The sequence below is a fragment of the Balaenoptera borealis genome (assembly GCF_965194805.1).
Source record: "Balaenoptera borealis genome assembly, chromosome: 20".
NCBI classification, from domain to species: domain Eukaryota; kingdom Metazoa; phylum Chordata; class Mammalia; order Artiodactyla; family Balaenopteridae; genus Balaenoptera; species Balaenoptera borealis.
The window spans coordinates 37,841,231-37,860,902 of NC_138879.1; the positions used below are offsets into that span (position 1 = coordinate 37,841,231).

A 19,672-nucleotide genomic window follows, 5' to 3' on the forward strand; every position below is an offset into this window, starting at 1 on the left:
GCTCTAGAGCCTGTGAGCCACAACTACTGAGCCTGCATGCCACAACTACTGAAGCCCGCGCACCTAGAGGCTGCGCTCCACAACGAGAGAAGTCACCGCAATGAGAAGCCCGCACACTGCAACAGAGAGTAGCCCCGCTCGCTGCAACTAGAGAAAGCCCGCGCGCAGCAACGAAGACCCAACACAACCAAAAATAAGTAAATAAAATAAATAAATAAATAAGAAAAGGAAGGGGCAAAGCCAGCAATTGAGCAAGAAAAGAGGGGAGGTTATGTACACAAATTCTCCATTACTAGAATGGAATACATTATTTTGTTGATTCTAAGACACACATTTTTCACATTTTGACATCTCTGAAATTAGGATGCATCTTAACATCAATGGTGTGTCACAGTTTAAGTAGCAGGGTTTTTTTTCTTAGTGGTACATAAAATAATAGAATAGCGTACAATTGATGAAGTATAGTATTTGCTGATAAATGGCCTGTGGCGAAAGGAAAAAGACCAATTTTTTCCCCCAAGACTTATTTGAGGAGTTCAAACTACAAAAACTCTCCTCAACTAGCTAAGTAAATAGTTGACCATAACCAAGCATCTATCACACCAACTTGGGTTGCTTAGGGCAAAGGTCTCAGATTTGGTATCAGACTGGCCTTGGTTTTGAAATCTGGTTCTGAAATCTTAGCAGCTGTATGACCTTGAGCAAGTCCCTTGACACCTACATAAAATGGGGATAATCGCACCAACCTACTAGCTATTTGTGAGATTTGGCTAAGTCAATATATGTAAATGCCTGGCATGTGGTAGGTAGATAATAAAGGTTAGTTCCCAAGTATTTTTAAAATTAATTTTACCCCACTTCTTTCCCAAAAAGGCTTGAGGTGGTTTATAACCAAAATAAGCTAATAAAAATACAAGTAGAAAGACAAAGTAAGGTCAAGGAAAAAGGAGAAAGAATATATGCTATCGCTAAGTGTTGACAAAGTTGCTATAATTGAGAGAGAAATCTGGCTTACTGGCAACAGGGCAAAATGGTAGTTCTCCATTTCAGAAATGTGGAAACACTATTTCCTTGGTGAAGGATGGGGGGAAAAAACTTTACTCTGGCCCTAAATTTTAAAGTAGCTTCTCATGTAAATGTTTATTCTTATATCTTTACAGTGTTTTATCATTTACAAAGTTCATAGCTACTATCTCATTTGATGTGGTATTAACTCCGTTTTATCTCCATTTTATGGATTCATTCACCCAAAGAAATATTTATCAAGTACTTACTATGTGCCAGACACATAAACAAGAGGAAAGGCCAACTAACCATTCTATTAGTTAGCCAACTGACTAGCTAACCAGTTACTAACTGCAAATTCACTAACAAATGACCTACAAATGTACTAATTAATCACCTATATAATCAGTTCCAAAGGGAGCAGGGGCTACAGGATAAGCTAGAGAATCCCAGTCAGTACAATAAGGTGGCTTGTCCAGAGCCTAGGGTGGGTTTGGTTGAAGATGATTACTTGAGTTGGTGCCATACTGTAGTGAAATGCAATTAGAATTTTTTTTTAAATCCTAGGTTTTTGGAGAATTTAATAAATACCAATGTCAAGCCCCAACCCTGACCAACAGAGTCAGAATCTCTGAGAACAGAGCCGAGGTTGAGAACCACTGTTCTGTGCCAATCATGGAAATCCTGTTCCATGCTCTCATAGACTCCCTTCCTTGTAGCTAGGAGTGGTCATGTGACCCAATGTTGGCCAATGAGGCCTAAGCAAAAGACTAGAGAGGAGAAAGGATGTGGGGAATTTTTTTCCCCCTTTCTTGAAAAAGGGGAAGACATAGTCTTCTTTTCCCCTGTGGATGAGATCCTTGGAGTTCTCACTCTCTAGAGAAGACCTTGAGGTAAGAAAGATGAAGGCCAATATGCTAAGGATATCAGAGCAAAAAGAAAGAGTCTGGGTTCCTGATGGCGTCACTGAGCAGGTAAACCTGCTCTTGTAATGTGAGAAAAAATAAACCCTATTTCTTTACATCATTGTTAGTTTGAGTCTCTGTTACTTACAGTCTTACTCCTGAGGCATAAGCGAAGGTCCCAGCTCAGTGCTGAGTGAGTCCTTGGGCATTTCATAATGAAAGATACATATCTTAGTGTCCATATGTGTTCTTACACACGTGCACATACCTTCTCGTTCAAATTCAGGAAACAAAACCCCTCCACACTCCCTTCCCAGCCATGTTATTCTATGTGTGCTATAATCTAAGGCCTGAGATCCTTAGTAAGTCCCCCAAAGAGGAAAGATGGGTGAGGCAGCAGGGAATTTACCTGTCCCCTGTGGCTTTATTGTTACCCAGTAACCCCAAATCTTGGTTCCGGATCCCCCAGCCCACATCCCATTGAGATTATCAAACTCAGGACAGCTGGAGTGGGGGCAGGAGCCTGAGCTCACTCTTGAAATTGGAGGATTGAATAAGGAGAATGGGTAGTGGGTGACAGCTACTGCTGCAGGTGCTGCCCTTCTTACCACAGGTGCAGCTCTGCACACCTGACCTCTCACCCTGGCCTCCCAGGCCTTCTCCCACAAAGAGAATTAGGAAACTTCCAGTTATGAGGAACTGAGGACTGGGCTGGCCTGATCCTGGACCTGGGTGAGGTAAGCTGGTCTGAGCCCCCCCCTCAGGACTGAGGACAGGGGCAGTGATTCACCAATAACACAGGTGGACCCCTACTATAACTCTCACTTGAGGAACTACAGAGATAAGGAATGAATAATCAGATCTGGGTTTTGCACAGTCACAGGTAGCAATATAGACCTTCTGTTCCAGAGTCCTTATCAGTAGGTGGATTCACTGTAGATGATCACACTTTCTTCCCCATTACACTATATGCTCCTGAATTGCCACTTCCTTCCATTTCCTCCAGTAAGACTTCTCTGAAATACCCATTTATTTTACAATCTGTCCGAGGAAGGTATATCTGCTAGGGTTGTGTTAGGTTAAAAACAAAATCCTAAGTCAGAGAAATTATTTAATGTTTCAATCCCCCCTGCCCCTTCTTTCCTCCTCTTTCTCCCTTCCATTCTTCCTAAGCATAGATTATCCAAAACTGGCTTTTAATTTGGGCCTTCAAGGATTTCTCTGAACCAGGGGCTGAAAGAAATTAGAATTCAAAAATGAAAGAATATGTGGGCTATTAGAAAGCCCTTGGAATTTGAAGTTTAAAAACCTGAATTCTGGTCCTCAACAGGCTGTTTATAGAGGGACCTAGAGCAAAATCTGCTTTAAGCCTCTGTTTCCTCATCTGTAAAATGAATTTAATAATAACAGCCACCTTACAGGGTAGAAGAAAGCATGAAGTGATATCACATAGATAAAAGTGCTTCCTGGCTTCCACCCCTCTTGCTGCAGTTGGTCCATTTTCTGCTTCTAAGCAATCAGAGGCATGCCCCCGCTGTTAACTGGTCAGACCTCCATACTAACAGTTTCCATTCCCTCACCCAAAGCTGGGCGGATGGCGCTGTCCAAGGAGCCCTGTGCTCAAGCGCCATGCCAACACTGGCACTGAACAGGGCACAGACCCCAACCTGTGCGTTCCTGGGAGGTAGTGCCCCAGACTGCGGCTCTTCTAGAATTCAACAAGACCTAAAAGGGGAAGGCTGGAAGAAGTCCAGAGGCCCGACCCCCACGTGCCTGCATTTTCTGAAGTTTCTCCCTTGAACACGTTCCTTTATTTATTGGGCCTCATTTAACCTCAGCCATATCATTTATTTGGTAACTGTCACTCAGCCTGCTCTGGCATTAAGCTCATAATCCTATTGATTTCCTCCAAGGTAGTTGGGGGCTTTCTCGACTTCTCCTCGGGCCAGCCGGGGCTGATTCCCAGTTCCGGTCATTACCGAGAAAGAGGCCCCAGACGGGTAAGGGCCTGCCTGGAGGACCACCTGGGGGTTCCTTGTTCCCACCTTGGCCCTTCCCAGGTTGCGAGAGACAGATTGATGAGGCCTTGGTTGCTTAAGCGTGAGGTAAGACGGCTGAGCGCTCACCTACACCACAAGGAGTTCCCTGACTGGCTACTGAGGCCATCTTTCAGCTCAAAAGACCTGCGCTTTACCAATCGCAGTTTCGCTTGGCCAGGAACCCCGCCTCAGTCCGCCATCTTGGATTCCAGAGGGCCCAATCACTGACGGGGGGAAGCAGGGAGGGTGGGGCCGAATCTGCAGCTCGCACCCACGTGGCCGCGGGCTTGTTCCTTCTCGCCACCTGCAGCCCGAGTCCGGCCCCTGTCGAGCTGCAGCTGCAGCTCCCAGACACCACCACTGCCCGTCGCCAGAGGATTAGTGTCCGTCTGTCGTTTGGGACAGCCTCGGTGGGGGTTGTCCCAGACCAGGGCCTCCCCTTCGCCATTCCCCAGGACCACTCTCTCAAGAGTCCAGCTTGGGCAGAAGGGATTGCGTTGGGGGGTCCAACAGCCTGGGGTGCTGTCTCTCCCAGAGCTGAGTGGGGTGACGGGAGTCCCCCTCCCCGCCAGGCCTGAACCACATGTGCTGGGAAGTTCATTTCCCCTTGTTTTGCAGAACGGGCTCAGGGATTGACCCCAGGAGTGACCCCAGTGTCAGGAGGTATTAATGATCTCCATACGGGCAATAAACAGGCAGACCGGCTGGCTTGGTGTGGAGGTGCCCTGGAATGGGGCCGCCTTATTAGCCTCACATTCGCTCGAGGGTAGAGACTTAATTAGCGGGGGCTCCCTCATCTGTCTCCCCTCCCCCAAACATCCTTGAGCTCCATGGGTACATGGTTGGAGACACTGGAGACCTCTGGCTGGTTCCTCTCCTCCTTGTAGGCCTCCTCAAGAGGCAACCTCTTCAGGTGTCAGCTCAGCCATTTGTCCACTTCTAACAGGACTTCCAGCTTGCTCCTGATAAAGTCTCTCTTGTTTTTAAAAGCCTCCAAAGGCCAAATCCATGCATTCTGAGTCACCTCACTTTTTTGTCTACAAGAACCCAAGAACAAGAAGACCTTCCTCTTCTTTAACTTAAATCTCTCCAAGCCCTGTTTTCCCAAAGAGCAAAGGGAATAAATAGGTGGTTACCTGCCTTTGGGGGGGTGGGGGTGGGCAGTCTTTAGCTACTGCCTAGACTATGAAAAACACAATCCGATTTATCACATCTCCCTCCAAATTCATTTCCATCAGGTTGGTTACTTGTTCTAGGTGTGTGACTTAACCTCCCAGTCTCGTGGGAGAGACAGACTTGTAAACAAATGCAGGAATAAAACAGGCCCAGGGCTATAATCTATTTCCATATTGAGTGTGATGAGAGTACAAAAGAGGGAATAACCAATTCATCCTACCTTGTTCCACAGGGTTCCATGAGGAGATGACATCTAAGTCCATCTTTGAAAGATGAGTATGTATGGGATCCTGAGAGATAGAGGATGTGAAAAGGGACTCCCAGGAGAGGGGAAGCACAAGTACAAAGGCACAAAGGGCATGTTTGAGGAGCAGCGGGGCTGCAGTGGTGGAAATGAAACTTTGTAGAAAGGTAAAGTTTGGAAAGGGTCCTGGAAACCCTGTTAATAACTTGATCTAGACAGCCACTGCAGGACATTGAGCTCCACAGAGACAGCACCAGGGCAAGTGAGAGCCAAACAGGTACTAGGTAACTCTGAGCCTCGCTGAGGAAAAATAATTGAACACGGGCAAGGAGAGCCTAAGAAAATGAGAGGCAAAAATGTCGTCATATGCATCCTTTGTGCAAACTTGCTGGGAGGAGCATGAGAAGAAGCACCCAGATGCTTCAGTCAGCTTCTTGGGAGTTTTCTATAGACCGTATCTATAAGGAGAAAGGAAAATTTGAAGACACGGCAAAGGCGGACAAGGCCCATTGTAAAAGAGACGTGAAAACCTGTATCTCTTATAAAGGGGAAACAAAAAAGAAGTTCAAGGATCCCAGTGAACCCAAGAGGCTTCCTTTGGCCTTTTTCTTATTTTGTTCTGAGTTTCACTCAAAAGATCAAAGGAGAACATCTGGGTCTGTCCATTGGTGATGTTGCAAAGAACCTGGGAGAGAGGTGGAATAACACTGCAGCAGATGATAAGCAAGCAGCCTTCTAAAGGAAGGCTGAAGGGAACATATAGAAAGGATATTGCTGTCTACTGAGCTAAAGGAAAGCTGACGTAGCGAGAAAGAGAGTCATCAAGGCTGAAAAAAGCAAGAAAAAGAAGGAAGATGAGGAAGATGAAAAGGGGGAGGAGGACAAAGATGAAGAAGATGATGATGAATAAGTTGGTTCTCTCTAAGTTTTTTTTTCTTGTCTATAAAGCATTTAACCCCCCTGTACACAACTCACTCCTTTTTAAGAAAAAATTGAAATGTAAGGCTGTGTAAGATTTGTTTTTAAACCAGCAGTGTCTTTTTCTGTATAGTTACACTACTGCACGTGTCTCTAGCTAACCCTGTCCTGGTGGTATTTTCAATGGCTGCTAACCTTGCCTGACACAGTGTGGGGATGTAAACTGGCATGGAAATTTAAAGTAGGTTCTTGCTGGTGCACAATACAAATGAGTTATGTATGGGGATAGTAGTTTTTTCATCTTCAGTTGTCTCTGATGCAGCTTATATACGAAGTAATTGTTGTTCTGTTAACCAAATACCACTCTGTAATTGCAAAAAAAAAAGTTGCAGCAATTTTGTTGACAATCTGAATGCTTCTAAGTAAACACAGTTTTTTAAAATTAGTATTGTCCTTTTCCTAGGTCTGAAACTTTTCTTATTGAGAGGAAGCTTGTCTTTTGCCTTTGCCCATTTTGGATCACATGTACTATTACAGTGTTTATCTTTTCAATATAGTTAGCTGATAAAAAAGCTTTTGTCTACAGACCCTGCATATGATGAGGGTAATAAAAGTTGAAATGAGACCAAAAAAACTCCACAGACTACCCCCCAAAACCAAACCAAAACAAAAACAACAGCAAAACACTTTATCTAAGGGCAATGGGAAGCCATAAATGGTTTTTAGCAGGAAACGGTTCTGGACTGATCAGATTTGTGTTTTAGACAATGATTGCTGGTAGGGTGGGAAGATTTGGGAGTGAGGAAGAGTAGCAAAGAGACCAGTTGTGAAGGCAGGGAAATTATTCAAAGGATATTTAGGAGAAGTGGAGTAGGAAAGAGGCTGGAGTTTAGTATGTCTCTGGGCAGGAATATGGTAGACATTTGTGATTTTGCACGTCCTGGGTCCACTTCCCTTTTTCAGGTTCAGAACCCCAATTTAGTTTTAGGGGAAAGAATCATTGCCATTGGTAAAGTTTGGTGGGAAGAGTTTCAGTGAAGGCGCTCTGCCCATCCCCAGCCAAGAGCATATTAGATGCTTTCTTCCTAGAATTCTAATCTTGAGAGTAAGGGCAGAAAGAATGGAGGCAGAGGAGTTGAATCATCCTTTTTGGGTCTCAGCTTCCTTACGCATACAGTTGATTTAAGAGTCGACCAACACTGCGTGGTAAGCAACTTTCCTTTTTTTAAAATTTATTTTATTGAAGTACTGTTATTTTACAATGTTGTGTTAGTTTCCACTGTACAGCAAAGTGATTCAGTTATAAATATATATATTCTTTTCCATTATGGGTTATCACAGGATATTGAATATAGTTCCCTGTGCTATACAGTAGGACCTTGTTGTTTATCCATTCTATACGTAATAGTTTGTATCTGCTCATCCCAAATTCCCAGTCCATCCCTCACCCATACCCCTTCACCCTTGGCCATATGGTAGGTGACATTCTTATTCTACATTCTCCAGTCTTCATGCCCTGAAGGAGCCATTCACCTGCACCCACCACTCAGCTCCCCAGAGCTGCTCCGGCCTCCATCATTTCTGAGCCTGGATTTTGAGCCTTCGCTTCAAGTTGGTGAGTTGCTTCATCCTTCCAATAAATCCGCTCTCTGCTTAAGCCAGCCAGGTGCATTTCAACAGCTTTGACAACAGAACCCTATCTGGTCACGATGACATTAAGTGAGAGAAGAGGCAGTGGGTGTGGGCAGAAATAAGTTTAGTTTTAGTCGTGACAGGACTTTAGTTGGAAATACAGGGGCTGAAGATTTGGAACACATCAGTACATAGTAGGGTTCACACTGTAGCTGATGAGGCCACTAAGGGAGAATTTATTTTAAAAAAAGAAAAGAAGGAGTCCAAGAAGAGAATCTGGAGGGTGTACAAAAGAAGATAGGAAACCAGCAAAGTGACCCAAGAAGAATCAGTTAAAGGGCTGGCCAAGAAGGGGTGCAGTCCTGGCAGAAAAAGAACTTCTTCAGAGCAAGGGAGAGGTCAGTATAGTGTAAAATACCGGCAAGAGTGTCAAGGAGGAGAATGTAAATGATTGGCGAGGAGAGCACTAGGGACGTTAGAAAGAGCAGACTGAGGGCAGGGGAGAGAAGGGTCTACCTCCCTCCCAGACTGTTGGAGGCTCAGATGATCTGGCTGTGGTGAACTGGGAGGGGACCACCAAATAAGAAGCTTGCACTCTGATTTCCTGGGGCTTCTGGAAAGAACAGTAGTGCTTGCCTCCTGTACCATCCTCCCCTCTCACGGGCATTGACAGAAATATGCTGGCAAGTCCCTACACCCCACTGGAGCCCTCATGAACCCAGAGGGGCTGTCCTGGGGAGCTCTGTCTCAGTCACCTAGGAGCCCAGGGCCCAGCTGAGAGGCTGAAGACAACCCTGCCGTGGCCCTGGGTTCCTGCAGTGGACTCTCCTTCACAGCCCACCCTTCCACCCCGCCGTCACTGGCGTCCAAACTCATCCAACTCGTCGTCTGACATTAAAGCCCTCCGAGACCAACTCCAAACCCCCTTCCACCCCCGTCCCGCTTCTCAGAAACCAAAGTTCCCTGAACACAGCTCTCTCAAAATGGCCTACACAGTCCTGTTCCTGCACCTTTGCTCACACGGCACCCCTTCTCTCCTTTGATCTCCTACCTACACGCACACTTCACAGTTTCCGAAGCATCTTCACATACCTGAGCCCACAATAGCCCTGAGGAGTAGGAATGGAGGAAGTGGTATAGTTACGTCCCTTTTACAAATAAGGAAACTGAGGCTGGGGGAAGTAAAGGGACTTTCCCAAGGTCACACAACTAGGAAGTGACCTGTACAGACTTCTGGAGTCCAGTGGCTTCTAGAAGCCAGGCCCTGGAATCGTGAAGGTTAGTGCAATTGTCGCCTCCTTGCCAGCACAGGGCAGTCTGTTGGCTCCATGCAGTTTGGCTAGAGGTATTTGGGGGGCATCATGGGTGCAGTGGTCAAGAGCTGGCCTCTGGGTCCATAAGGCTTCGGTAACTTAGCCTCTCTGGGCCTCGGTTTCCTCATCTATAAAATGAACAAAACCCATTTACATCATCGGGTCATTAACTATTTGGGAAGCATTTAGAACACTACATAGTAAATAGATTTACTTGAAAGAAAATCAGTGAACCCAGTGATTTAGGCAAGATGGCAATTGGTTGAAAAGGACTAGACCCAATCACTCACTGTCCACAGCTTTACAGTAAAATATCCTCCTGGTAGGGAATCTGGCAGTCACAGCAGGCTGCAGAGGAAACAAAAGAGATAACCGCTGTCAACATTTTGCCGTATTCCCTTCTCTTCTTTTTTTCTTAACTTAAAAAAATTTTTTTAAATTTATTAAATTTTACTAAAACAGACCTAGAAAAGTCAGTCATTAACTTTTCAGATGAGAGTCATTCTGATGAACCATTGAGCACCTTTTGTGCATATTTAAGCACTGTTGCCCAGTTTTTATAATTTTTCAGGGCTTTTTTCCTTCCCAATTAATATTTAGTCCATTACTTGTGCTCTTGACTACTTGTAAGAGCAAAGAGGTGGAACAGCAGAAATGTTACTTACTTAAATGATGGCCACTTACCAAAGTGTATGTGTGGTGTGATCCAAGTTTTATAAAAAATTAGACTAGAGAAGTTAAACACTTTTTTCATATGTTTAATTGCCGCTCGGTTATCCTCTTTGGTGAAATTTATTACCTTTTTATCCATTTTCTTCTGTCCATTTTTCTATTTATTTCTCCGCTCTTTTCTTGCTGATTTGTAAGAATTTTCTGTATATTATTTATACCAGTCTGTTGTATTGTGTATACCAGATATCTGTGTTGCAAGTAGCTTCTTTCAACCTGGGGGTTGTTTTTTCACTCTATGAATGGATCTTTCGATGATCACATGTTCTAAATTTTAACATAAATTACTACAGCAGATATTTTTCTCTCAAAAAAAAAAAAATTAGTTATATCTCTGCAGGGATCCATGGCAAGGTGTGACCAGTAGTTGTCTCAGGGAGGGTAGGATTGTGGGTGTTGTGTTTTGTTCTTCTGTGGCTTATGTCTTCCTTTGTCTCGTCTGTAAATTTTTCTGTAATGGATATGTATAGCTGTTTTCATAAGAAAAATAGAAATAAGAACAATAATGATAAACAATAGCTAACCTTAAACCCTTACCATATGCCAGTGTATTAAATGCTTGATATGAATTCCCTTAATGGGTGCAACAACATAATGTAGACACTATTATCCACTTTCTAAAGTAAACTTTTTATTTCAGAATAGATGTATAGAAAAGTTGCAAAGATGTGCGTAGACTCCCCAGATAGCTCACACCCAGTCTCCCCTACTGTTAACATCTTACGTCACGTGAATATCGTGTATTTGTCACAACTAATGAACGAATATTGATCAATAATATTAACTAAATAAAGTCCATCCATACTTTATTCAGATTTCCTTAATTTTTACCTAATGTCCTTTTTCTGCTCCAGAATCCCATCCAGGATATCACATTACATTTAGTCACATCATTAGTCATCATCTCTCCTTAGGCTCCTCTTGGCTGTGATGGTTTCTCCAACTTTCCTTGTTTTTGAAGACCTTGACAGCTTTAAGGAGTGCTGGTCAGGTATTTGTAGACTGTCCCTTGATCAGGGTTTGTCTCATGTGTTTCTCAGAATTGAAGGAATCTCAGGATTCCTTCCTTTGGGGGAGGAAAGCCGCAGCTGTGAAGCGCCCTTCTCATCACATCCTATCAAAGGGACGTGTTATCAAGATGACTTATCACTAATGATATTGACCTCGATCACTTAGCTGAGGTAGTGTTTGCCAGGTTTCGACTAGACTAAACGTTCTCCACTCTCTTTTCACACTGCAGTTGTCGGGAAGAAGTCACTGAGCGCGGCCCTCACTTCAGGAACGGGGAGTTCTGCTCTCCTCCTGGAGGGAGGAGTATTTACGTAAATTATTTGACATTCTTCACAGTAGATTTATCTATTCTCCTCAAATTTATTTATTTTTTCAATTATTTATATTAGTATAACCTCATGGATATTCATTTTGTACTTTGGGTTATAATCTAATACTGTGTTATTTATTTTGTCACATTGTTGCAGTTTTGGCCATTGGGAGCTCTTTCAGCTGGCTCCTGTGTCCCTTTGATATCCCATCATTAACATCCACCTTTCACAGATGAAAAAAATAAAATTGAGAGAAGATGAATTACAGCGTTAAGAGTCACACTGCTGGTGAATGGGGTCTCTTTCTAACTTCTGGGCAGCAAGTATGGCCATTAGACACCATTGTCTCCTCTAAACACACACACACGCGTGCACACACACACACACACACACACACACACATGTTTTAAGAAATTTTGGAGTTTGGATCAATTTTGCCCTACTTGCAAAACTTTTCTAATTTCTCTTAATCCATAATCTTTGCTATGGTTTCCTTTTCATGCCTGTGTGTGTGTGTGTGTGTGTGTGTGTGTGTGTGTGTGTGTGAACATCTAGTTTGTTCCCACAGATCCTTGTGGTTATATATTAATTCTGTTTCAATAAATAAATACTTTATTGTTGGGCATTTCAGTTATTCCAAATTTTTGCTAACATATACAACACAGAGAAGAAATACTTAGCTATAAGAAATTAGAAATTAAAAAGTAGATTTAAAACGCCTTGAAAAGATGGACAGAAATGCTTAAAGACATCTAAAGGTTGCAAAACCACTTCGCAAGCAACTGAAAATTCGAAGACTTTCAAAACACTGGCTTTGGATATGTGTTCATCGTTTCCAAGGCCATCCTGCTGATTGGCCTGTTTTGGGCCAACTACAAGGAGCCCATCTACCAGCCCCTCTTTCCCGGATAACCTCCTACAGCACATGTGTCCTGGGCGCCCTTCCAGACTCCTATACAGCTCCTGCCCCCTCAGTCTGAGAGCTGCAAGGAAGGGCGTCCTCAGAGGAAGGCGCCACTGGCCGCCCAGCACCATGATGCCAGCCACTCCCCCTCCTTCCTCCCAGATGCCCTGTGATCGCGGCCAGGTGGGTGGTTTGCACCCTCATAGGTTACACCCTCCATCCTCTCCGCCCACAGTTACCCTCCCCGCACCTGCCGCCACCTGGGTCACCCCTATATCTGCACACACCCTCCCATAACAACCCTGTGAAGGAGACAAGCACAGGAAACTGTGCCCAGAGGAGGGCCTGAGGAAACCGAGGCACAGAGGTTAAGTGAGCAAGTCAGAAGTAGAGTCAAGCAGAGCTAGAACCCAAGCGTCTCCCTCAAAATCCAGGGCTCCTTCCTACTCCCTTGCTGCAGGGGGTCTCTGCTCTGGAAACTCTTCTGTGATGGGACATACTGACCCGAGACCTTGCCTGTCTCTCCCTGTGCTTGGCGTGGTGTCTGGGCGCCTCTTCAAGGGCAGTTGTCTCCTTGCTTCTGTCAACAGAAGAGGATGCAATGGAGAGCTGAGGGGTCCCCAGCCTCTCCCCTCTGACAACAGCATCAAGGCCAGGACCAAAGTAGGTAGGAGGAAACACAAGTGCCAGGGCTGACACCCTGGGGTGCACCTGGGTGCAGCCCTGGATAACCTAGACCAGGGTTTCTCAGCCTTGGCACTATTGACATATGGGGCCAAATAATTCTTTGTTTCAGGGGCTGCCCTGTGATTGTGGGACGTTCAGCAGCATCCTGGCCTCTACCCACTAGGTGCCTGTCACATCCCTACTCCAGGTTATGAAGACCCAAAATGTCTCCAAACATTGCCAGATGTCCCTTGGGGGGGGGTCAAAAATCACCCCCATTTAGAAACACTGGCCTAAACAGACAACCACTGGGTCTTCAGGACAGTGTGTGCCTTGATTGCATTTTTTCCAGAAGTATAATTTATTCAATATGTAACCAACTGTGACTTGATTTGTATACATTTCAAGAACTTTTTGCATCATTAAATAACAGATTTTTTATCAAGCACGATGTTCTGATTTGGGGGTTTTAAAATATGGTCTCCGTGGCATGTTCTCAAAGAGGGGACAGACCTGAACTCCTGTCCTCGGCCAAAGGTCCGGATCCTGGGGAGGAACCCGGCCAGATTTGGGAGGGGGTGGAGCTGCTGACCCAAGGTCCTGGGTCATCTCTGGCTGTGACACAAACCCTTTCTGAAGGCTGTGTCCGCACCGCCACCACACAGCCTCGTGGTGAGCGGGCTTTGCCCATGAAAGCAGGATGGCTGCCTGCAGAATAGTGAGAGCTCACGGCAATGGTGACCTCATCTCCCTGTGGCCTGAGTGAGCACAGGACGGAATTTACTCCTCCCAACCTCACATCCATCTTCCAACCACCAGCAGCGTGGGTAATGTGTTTCCTAGGTTAGCACTGAGTTCTCAGGCCACAGGAGCAGAAACACTGTCTCATCAAAGGACCAATATGTTTGGCCCACGTTGCAGACCCTTTCAATAAAACCTTTGACCTTCTGAAAGATGGTGGGATTGGGGGAGGGGGGGGTGTCTGTTTTTTGTTTTTCCCAGGATGGACCGAGTCAACTAGAGAGGGTCACTTCTGGCAGATGGGCCGAGGTCTGGGACTGGAGGGAGAGGAGACGCTGGTGAACTTGGACTCATTGGCCAGAGGCAGGGTGGGCAGGTGACCCTCCCTTCCAGTTCAAAGTCATCTCATTTGGCTTTGTACAGTATTCCCACCTATGCCTGAAATGGAGATCCAGTCAAGCACTTTCTCTAAACTTACCTGATCTGAAGATTTACCTGGGGCACTTATTAAAACTAAAGATTCATAGGCCCTTTCATCGATTCTGACTCAGTAGGTCAGGGACTGAGCCCAGATGTTTTTAGTACCTATAACAAACACCTCAGGCAAGTTGGGCAACACAGAGGAGGCAAATTCCTATACTTTGCCCTTGGCGTGTTATTTTCATCTAGCTCCTTTCTCTTTGAGAACTTGGCAAGTTCTGTTACAGCCCTGGGTCTCCTGAGGGTGGAACTTACCTTATCCATCTCCAGGGTCAATCAGATACCCGCAGTGATGGATGTTCAGTACATTTTTGTGGACTAAATAAGTTCTCAAATAGGCCTCTCCCCATGCAAGTCACATGTCCTATTTTTCTTGGAGTAGAGGATGCAGTATTTAGGATCCAAACCTTTATAGAATTTTCTTTTTAATCTACTTTAGTGAGATATAGTTTACATACAATAAAGTGTACTAAAGTATCAGTTGGATGAGTTCTGACAAGTGTGTGCTACATCGGTATAACCACAACCACAAGATACAGAATATTTCCATCAACCCCAAGAGTCCCCTCCTGTCCCTTTGCAGTCAGTCCCCCCTGGGCCCCGGCTCCAGACAACTTCTCTTCTTCCTGTCACTATAGATTAGTTTGCATTCTCTAGAATTACATGTAAACAGAATCGTACAGTATGTATTCTTTTGCATCTGGCTTCTTTCATTCAGCGTAATGATTTGAGATTCATCCATGCTGGTGGGTAAATCAGTCCTTTATATTGCTGAGTCGTATTCCATTATATGGATATGACCCCAGTTTGTTTATTCAGTCACCTGTTGATGGGCATTTAGATTGTTTCCAGATTTGGCTGTTGTAAAGAAAACCTCTATAAACATTCGTGTACAAGTCTTTGCGTGGACATATGTTTTCATTTCTCATGGAATTTTCTAGGACTGGGGTAGAGGTAGCCAGGAGTAGGGACATCAGAAAAAGCCCTCCCTCATCTATTAAGTCAATAAACATGTCTTAGGACGACGATGTGCCAAGCCTGAACTACAGGCTAAGAAAGCCAGGACAAAGAGGGCTCTCATGACCTTTCATTGTGGTCAGCATCGTGGCAGAAATGCCCTCTGCGGAAGGGCCCAGCCCAGCCAAGGAGACCCAAGAGGGCCTCAAAAATCTTCAGACCACATTCCGCTAAGAAGGCTTAATTTCGAATGCAGGTGTGTGAGGGAACATTTTTAATGGCTCAGAGGGAAAGACTCCTTAACTAAATTATCACATTTTTTTCCACTTAAAACACCAAGGTAAATTTCCCTAAATGGAAGTTTCCACTGGGAAGAGAAAGAAATGTGGACAGACCCTTCTGGGAAAAGTGAGCCTGGGTAAGTTTTCTGGACAATCGGAAAGAAAAGTATATTAGTATATCACAAACTGGGTGGCTTAAACAAAAGACATTGATTCTCTCACGGTTCTGCAGACCAGAGTTTGGAATCACGGTGCCTGTGGAGCCGCACTCCCTCTGGAGGTTCTAAGGGAGAATCCTTCCTTCCTCCTTCCAGCTTCTGGTGGCTCCATGAATTCTTTGGCTTGTGGCAACATCTAAACCCTGCCTCAGTTTTCACATGACTTTCTTCCTTGTGTCCTTTTTATTGTAAGGACATGAGTCCAGTAGATTAGTGTCCACCTTAAATCCAGGGTGATATCACCTTGAGATTCTGAACTGATTACATCTGCAGAGATCCTATCCAAGTAAGGTCACATTCACAGGTAGTGGGGGATAAGGATTAGCTATATCTCTCTCAGGGTGGGCGGGGGAGGGGACACAATTCAACCCACTGCAGAAGAAAAACTACCAAGAGTTTAAAAAACTCTGGCCCAGAAACTAAATAAAATAAAAATAATAAAAGTCAATATTATTTAGAGTTTCCTATGTGCTAAGATCTGTCCTAAACACTAGACATAAATTATCCCATTTAAACTCCTTGGCAGTTCTGAGGCAGGCGAGATCACTCGCTGCAATTTGATGAAGGAGGAAACCACAGGTGGTACCAGGTGCTTCATTAACATGTTCATGGTCGCACAGCCTACAGATAAGCGGCCCAGGCCCAGAGCCACTGCATCACTTTACCTGCAGCAGGTGTTGAGGAGAAGTGTGTCGCAGTGCAGACTCTGCCCCTAAAGTTCTTGGAGGTCTTGGACATCTTTCTCCTTTCAGGGCTTGGGGGAGTTGGGTGTAAGGGGTGGGAGCGACTTCTCAGAGCCTAGACCTTGGGAAGCAAGCAGAGGTGATGGGTGAATCTACTGCCGGCTGGCTCTGTCCACGACTTCTTTTAACCCTTGAGCCTGGGGGCCTCCATTGAGGCAGAAGGGCCAGACAGAAACCAACACAGAATCTTGGGAATAGAAGTTGAGGCAACATGTCAATTTTGAAACATGCATCTTAAGAGTAGGGCAGGGCTTCCCTGGTGGTGCAGTGGTTGAGAATCTGCCTGCTGATGCAGGGGACACGGGTTCGAGCCCTGGTCTGGGAAGATCCCACATGCCGCGGAGCAACTAGGCCCGTGAACCACAATTACTGAGCCTGCGCGTCTGGAGACTGTGCTCCGCAACAAGAGAGGCCGCGATAGTGAGAGGCCCGCGCACCGCGATGAAGAGTGGCCCCCGCTTGCCACAACTGGAGAAAGCCTTCACACAGAAACGAAGACCCAACACAGCCATAAATAAATAAATTAAAAAAAAAAACAAAAACCCAGCTTTAAAAAAAAAAAAAAAAAAAAAGTAGGGCAGGAGGCCCAGCATCCAAGAGGCGGCAAGAATGAGGGTGCTCAGGGGGAGGCCGGCTTGCAGCTGGGGGCTGCCTTGGGAGTCCCAGCCACCTGGGGAAGAGGTTTGCCCTGCCCGGGAGCCAGGATGGGCCGGGCACCCACCTTCTTGGCCTGGTATCTGGGAATGGGCTGTGGAAAGTAAAATTCTGACAGCACCGCAAATGACCAGCTAAGAGGCAAAGAGGAAGCAGTGGATAGAGGGGTCCTCTCCCGGTTTAGCCAGTCCTCCTTCCTCCCACTTGAAGGATTTATTTTCTTCTTCCCATTCTTCCTTAATCAATCTACTTTCTTCAGGTAATCAATGATCTACCCATCACCCAGATCAACCTAGGAAAAGCTGAGGCCAGTAACTGACCAACCCCAGCTCCAGTGTGGAGTTGAGCAGTTTAGAAAAGCAGTCAGGGCTTCCCTGGTGGCGCAGTGGTTGAGAATCTGCCTGCTGATGCAGGGGACACGGGTTCAAGCCCTGGTCCGGGAAGATCCCGCAGGCCGCGGAGCAACTAAGCCCGTGCGCCACAATTACTGAGCCTGCGCATCTGGAGCCTGTGCTCCGCAACAAGAGGCCGCAACAGTGAGAGGCCCGCGCACCGCGATGAAGAGTGGCCCCCGCTCGCCCCAACTGGAGAAAGCCCTCGCACAGAAACGGAGACCCAACGCAGCCAAAGGTAAATTAATTAATTAATTAATTTTAAAAAAAAGAAGAAGAATAACTTTAAAAAAAAAAAAAAGAAAAGCAGTCAGCACACATTCATGATTAGGCATATTAATATAAAAGTCAACATCCAGAATCTGAAACTCTTTGGGCATAGCCCAGCCGTCACCCTCCAGGTGATTCTGATGCAAGTTTGAGAACAACTGCCCTGCATCATCCTACCCCCTCAAAGATTCAGGCAGGCCAAAGTCATCTCATTTTCTTTTATAATAGGGTGCCCAGACTGGCAGATGAAGGAAATAGCCTCTCTCTGGAGTTTAGTAAAGCCTTTGAAAACTTTGAGGACAATGTGGGAAAATGTGGAGAAGACCAGTGAGGAAGGAGGCTGGATACAGCACGACAGTGTGTTGTCATTCCAGACGCACAAGTAGGACCAGTGGCAGTTGGACAGTCACACCCAAAGAGTGTTAGTTAACAGGTTAGTTACAAATCTGGCAGGAGGTCTCTACTGAGGAGCCACAGGATTCTGCCCAGTTTGACCTTTTTAATCAACACTGTGGAAGATGGCATAGCATCAGCTCAGTAGGTGGCACAAACTGGGGGAGATGGCAAATACACTGGATAACAGAATGAGGACCAAACATGATTTTGACCAATCAGAAAAAGATATAAATATAAAATCCAGCACAAAGTCGCCATGTATGGTTGCGTAGGCTGTTGACTACCCAAGTGCATCTTCCGAGTTGAGGAACTAAATGGGGGCTGAAATTCAGCCAGCTCTCCAATCAATTCCACCCAAAAGAAGAGGACCCTTTTAAAAATTCACATCGAAGGTATTTTATGAATTTGTAGCAATGCTGGCTTATCATTTTTTCTACTGGGGTAAATATATATATATATATATATAACATAAAATTTGCCATTTTAATCATTTAAAAATGTTAAATTGTGGTACAATATACATAAGAGTTACCATTTTAATTATTTTTAAGTGTACAGTTCAGTGGCATTAAGTATATTCACATTGTTTTGCAACCATCAGCAATATCTATTTCCAAAATATTTTCATCACCTTAAACAGAAACTCTGTACCCATTGAGCAACAACTCCTGATTCGCCCCTCCCACAGGCCCTGGTAACATCTGATCTACTTTGTCTCTTTGAATTTGCCTATTTTAGATATTCCATACAAGTGGAATCATACAATATTTGTCTCTTTGTGTCTAGCTTATTTCACTTAGTGTGATGCCTTCAAGTTTTATCCATGTTGTAGCATGTATTGGAGCTTCATTCCTTTTATGGCTGTATAATATTCTATTGTATGTATATATAGGCATACCTTGGAGATATTTTGGGTTTGGTTTCAGAGCACCACAATAAAGAAAATATCTCAATAAAGCAAGTCACACGAATTTTTTGGTTTCCCAGTGCATAGAAAAGCTATGTTTACACTATAGTGTAGTCTATTAAGTATGCAATAGCATTATATCTGAAAAAACAATGTACATAACTGAATTAAAAAATACTTTAATGCCCAGAAATTCTAGCCATTATCTGAGCCTTCAGTGAGTAATAATCTTTTTGCAAGAGTAACATCAAAAAATCACTGATCACACATCACCATACAAGTATAATAATAATGAAGTTTGGGCTTCCCTGGTGGCACAGTGGTTAAGAATCCGCTTGTCAACGCAGGGGACACAGGTTCGACCCCTGGTCTGGGAAGATCCCACATGCCGCAGAGCAACCAAACCCGGGCGCCACAACTACTGAGCCTGGGCTCTAGAGGCCGTGCACCACAACTACTGAGCCCGTGCGCCTAGATCCCATGCTCTGCAACAAGAGAAGCCACAGCAATGAGAAGCCCACGTGTTGCAACAAAGAGTAGTCCCTGCTCGCCGCAACCGGAGAAAAGCCCATGCACAGCAACAAAGACCCAATGCAGCCAAAAAAAATAATAATAAATTTATTTTTAAAAATAAATAATCAAGTTTGAAATATTGTGAGAATTACCAAAATATAAGACAGAGACAGGAAGTGAGCAAATGCTGTTGGAAAAATGGCACCAATAGACTTGCTTGTTGCAAGGTTTCCACAAACCTTCAGTCTGTAAAAAAATGCAACATCT

General features: G+C 44.8%; 1 pseudogene across 1 annotated transcript; it reads left to right on the plus strand.

Moving 5' to 3' along the window:
- The first annotated feature begins 5,128 nt into the window (after positions 1 to 5,128).
- On the plus strand, positions 5,129 to 15,964 carry LOC309618404 (high mobility group protein B1 pseudogene; annotated as a pseudogene). Its single transcript has one exon. The product of its transcript is annotated as a high mobility group protein B1 pseudogene (transcript).
- Positions 15,965 to 19,672: the final 3,708 nt, after the last annotated feature.